The sequence below is a fragment of the Haliotis asinina genome, unplaced genomic scaffold (genome assembly GCF_037392515.1).
Source record: "Haliotis asinina isolate JCU_RB_2024 unplaced genomic scaffold, JCU_Hal_asi_v2 scaffold_70, whole genome shotgun sequence".
NCBI lineage: Eukaryota > Metazoa > Mollusca > Gastropoda > Lepetellida > Haliotidae > Haliotis > Haliotis asinina.
Window position 1 is genome coordinate 47290 of NW_027133937.1, and position 4763 is coordinate 52052.

At 35.3% G+C, this 4763-nt stretch overlaps 1 long non-coding RNA gene across 1 annotated transcript; it reads left to right on the forward strand.

The window, feature by feature from the left end:
• Positions 1 to 3488: 3488 nt before the first annotated feature.
• LOC137270386 (uncharacterized) lies at positions 3489 to 4404 on the forward strand. Its single transcript, XR_010955299.1, has 3 exons — positions 3489 to 3528; positions 3681 to 3809; positions 4062 to 4404. It is a non-coding gene; the product is annotated as an uncharacterized lncRNA (long non-coding RNA).
• Positions 4405 to 4763: the final 359 nt, after the last annotated feature.

Sequence of the window (4763 nt, forward strand, 5' to 3'; positions counted from 1 at the left end):
GATTGCAAATTATTAAAAAGGAAGTGTCGTGAAAAATTATTTACTTCATTAATCACCCCAACACAAGTTAAGCAGTTCATCACATTTAATGACATATCCTATTTTCTTATGGACACACAATCTGTTGCTCTGAAGTGACATGAGTCACTGAAGTGTAATAACATGTTTATATATCACCATTAACTGACTTGATTCTTATGTTATGATTTATGAAATTATGATCTGAATCATGTGTTACATATCTTAAGAATGTAAAAAGCAATAATCCATAAACATTTTAAATGTATATTTCCGGAACTTAGAATCTGTCACACATTGTAATGAGAAGAATTGTTACATGTTATTATTCGAATAGATATACTTACGGATTTCATTCTTTTTGTTTTTTTGCTGCTGTTCTGTGTGACACTTTCTTTCCGGTTTCTTGTCTACTGAGATCATCACGCCTGTTCCGCCACACTCTACAAAGCGCTTCTGAAAATAAATGTTTAAAGTACTATACAGCATGTTTCACACATTTTAGTTCATCTGTTAGGCAAAGGTATTTATATATGCCATGCTGGCTTGGTTACTGAAGTTAACATCCATAAATCTGTCTTTACACTATTATTTAAATCATTAACTATTTATAATGACAGGCAGGTGAGTGAAAATTACCTTCACAAGATCCTATTGACCATCCTTGGTCGTGATATAGTCACTTGTTTCTTTGACTACTATATTCATAGAGTCCTCGTCATCGGCTTTACTGAAATAAAAACAAATGTCATTTTTCTTGCACTTCATTCAATCATGCATTCAACACAATGTCTATTAAAATTAACGATCGTCAGTGAAAATTATACAACCAAGTAAACTGCAGATTTATAACTTTGAATACATATATTGTTCTGAAAGTTTACCATTTTGTAGTTAAATGATTTAAAATAACTTCCAAAAAGGCTAACCATCCTTTGTGTTATTTCGTGCAAATTCTATGTACATCCTGTTTGCCAAAGTTATGCAACCGGTAAGTGAACAACTGACATAAAGATCATGATAAAAGAAGTTTAGTTATATCACATGACATAACCTTGCAGCAATTAAGCATTGTAAAATCAAGGGGTCAGTTTGATGGCAATTTCACACAGGTGTAATGTTAAACTGATTTAGTTTACCGGCTATTCAAATCCATTTGCACATACCTTCGATAGACAAGCGTGATCCTCCAGGAGCAGTCGTGTCCAAATTTTTCTCACAACAGCCTAAAAGATTAAATCAAATACGTTAAATATAACAGGTATATATATATGATTATGCTCAACACGTATGTGTTAAATTATTGAAAAATGACATGAAATTGTAAATGTATCCTACGCAGAGCTAACAGTTTCTTATATGAATTTAGTGTTTGCCTCAAATAGTTCAGAAACACATCTGACCCCTCTGAGCGAATTTGGGGGTAAACAATTTCATTTCACTAATGATCCAGGATTGCATTTAATAAATTACACCGAAATGTTGCCATTGTAAAAGCCCATCATTTTTATCATTCTTTAAAATATATCTGAATTGGTGAAATACATCTTGCAATACCCAGTAAACCCATGAGTGAACCACTACATATGGCGGATCTTTTTGATGCAGATCGTAATTCATCCCCCCCCCCCCCCACCACACACACACACACACACCTTTTGTACAAGTGTTAACCGAGTTGCAAAGCTAAAATTTGCAAACTATTAACAGGAGCACTAAAATCAAAAGTCTGCCCCTTTAAACTTAAATAAATACTTGTGGTTAGTACTAAGATAGTTACTTACAAATACAAGCTTGGTGTATTCTATACCATGTCGATCTATTGAAATGGAATATAAACAAACTTATTTTTCAGGCCTATTTTACTTAGATTTAACGATAACATTTGAAAATAATACGAGCGAAAATATACATTCGCGGGATAAACTTTATAATCTATCCGGATTTCTGTCATTAACGCAATATTTCTTTAAACGTTATTTACAATAAAATACCCTCGGTCTTACCTGACACATCCGAGGTACTCCGAGTTGCTCGCATCCGTTCTCTGCTTTCTTCTCCAAGTCGCGAATTCTTTCGTCGAGTGCTTTTGGGGAAAGTGAGGTGGCCATGGCAAAGTTTACACGACGCAGCCATCTTATGCTTAAAGTTTTGAAAAATAATTGCTAGGAAAACAAATTTGTTCCTACCCGCCAAACAAGATGGCGTCTCGCTAACACTCACGGGAAATAGACAGTTTTGTCATTGTGTTTTTTTAAATAAATCTAATGTGACCATTTGACAGTAGATTTCCTCGTTCTACAACAAAAGAGGAAGGTACACCCTGTTGTGAGTTGTTTTGTTAACAATTAGATAGTCTCGCGTGGACGTGATCCTGTCGCCATTCGTTTATTTGTTTACATTGCCGACATCAAAGGGGAGTGTGAAAAGTGGAATTCAGCGGATTGAATGTAAGTACTCAAAGTGACAACAGTGAGCAGTTATGGTTTTAGCAGTCTTTTCATCGCATTAGCGTCACGGATTGCTTTTTCTCAGTGTCAAGCATCAATATGTAGACCTTGTGATTATTAACAGTGATTAATTGTGAAAACATGTTCACCTTACTTTAACATGCCCGAGCGTCATGAGTCCTACTGATTTAGCACTCATGGGAAACTTTATTGTGGCAAATAAGTTATTTTCTAAAATCCTGTCAGGAGAAGGTAGTATCCGGATATATTTCTGCTGGATGGACCCCCCCCCCCCCCCCACGTATCATGTAAGTAATTTACGCACTGTGCTCACAACATGCACGGGGGTTAGAAATATTAACATTGTTTGTTCTTTTCAGTTATACACCCAGATCTACTATCCCTATCTACCCTTTAAGTTAACTTTACTACTATTACTAATATAATTTGGTGATGTGTCACAATTTCTTTGAAACCTTAATTCATTTGTCAATGTGAATGAAGAATGAAGCACAATCCCACTGACCCTTTGGCTATGATTTGTACATGCATAATTTCTGTAGACTATTCGTGGCACTTTCTGCTGCAGGGACACAGTTCTTTGTGGACATTGCGACAAGTAATTGTCAAGAAAAACAGCCTAAAATCACGAGAAATACGTTTCTGAAATATGGTTGGTTTCTACAATATTTGTTTTAACATGGGTACCCAGAGATATTCCGCATATATGTCTTCGTTATATCTATTCATATAATCTGTACTCCAGAAATATTTCAACCAAGTCACATCATACATTTATTAGTTCATCAAATTATCTAGTATCTTATGTTCTGTGTCAGTTCTGTGTATCCAGTTGTACCAGTTAATCAGTTTCATGGTTTGATATTTGTTTTATAACCATTAAAACCTTGTCCATCAGTACATGTTGCATGTGTTAGCCCTACAATGCATTGACATTATCATCACACCTCAAGTTTCATATTTCTGAAAGAATCGTTGTGTCAGTTATTTGATTTACAGATATGGATTGTGGACCAACAAACTCGGAGAATGATGCCCGGTAAGGGAATCTCTTTTATAACAATATTATTCATATAGCTTTATAATGAAGCTGACACTATGTTAATACATACAACAAACCTTTTTGACCTCACTCAAAGTGTAACTGTACATGGATTCAAGCATAATATATACATATATTTTAAATTCCAGGAGAAATACGGCTTTTCTGTCCTCACTGCCAGACGTCTGTTTCAAGAAAAACACGTTATCTCCATCTCCGTAACAAGATGTTTGTTAGTTTGTAAAGATTTTTCGGGTGAATGACAAATGTTTCATCAGGTCAGTCATCAAAGAATTTTTAGATTTCACTAAAAATCGAGTTTGCACTGTCACTTTGCTATCCATGTTTAATATATTTAATGTATGTATCATACATGTAACTGTAATAACTGAAAGTGAGCAAATGGTAATACGTATTTAATATTTGTAATACATGTTATCTGCATTATCATATATATTGCTGTGTTTCATTCATTGAATTGTCTCTCAGTTGAATTGATGATTCAAACTGAATGTCCTTTTCCTTTCCAGACACTGACAGTGACCAAGATATTAACAGCACATTCAAGGTTTGCGAGCTATTACCACCACAATGTGAGAGCCTGATTGATTCGGATTCAGATGTTTCGCCAGATATTAACCAGGACTCGCATACACCAACAAACATCTACAGAAGAACAAAGCACTTTGTGTACTGGCTAGCTCGTCTTCATTCAGTGTGCCTACTTCCTGAGCAATGCTTGTGTGCAGAGAATTATGTTACTCTTCTCTGAGCGCCCCAGTTTCTTAATACAGCGAATTGTGTACTACTGCAACTGCCCTGTTGCATTAAAATGTGAGCTTTTCTAAGAAATGAAACAGTTGGATCATAATATTTCCAGCGTTTGTTTTTTGTTCAAATAAATATGTAATAAATATAACAAGATAATACAACATATTTCAGCTTTCTAAACTAAGCAAACTCTCATTGTCATCTTCCTTGTACAGAAACCTAGCGGAAACCTACATTACCCAAGATCCACAAGGTTTCCGCAAGACCAGAAACTTACTCACTCCAGCTATAAAGGTTTCAGTAAACTGAAACTAAATGGAAACTTCCAACTACAGTTTCAGTTGACGGAAACATGACGGAAACTAAGACTTGTTAGTTTCAGTTGTGGAAACTATGCGGAAACTCTCATTGCGCGTTTCCTGAAACTGAAACCTAGCGGAAACCTACATTACCCAGTATCC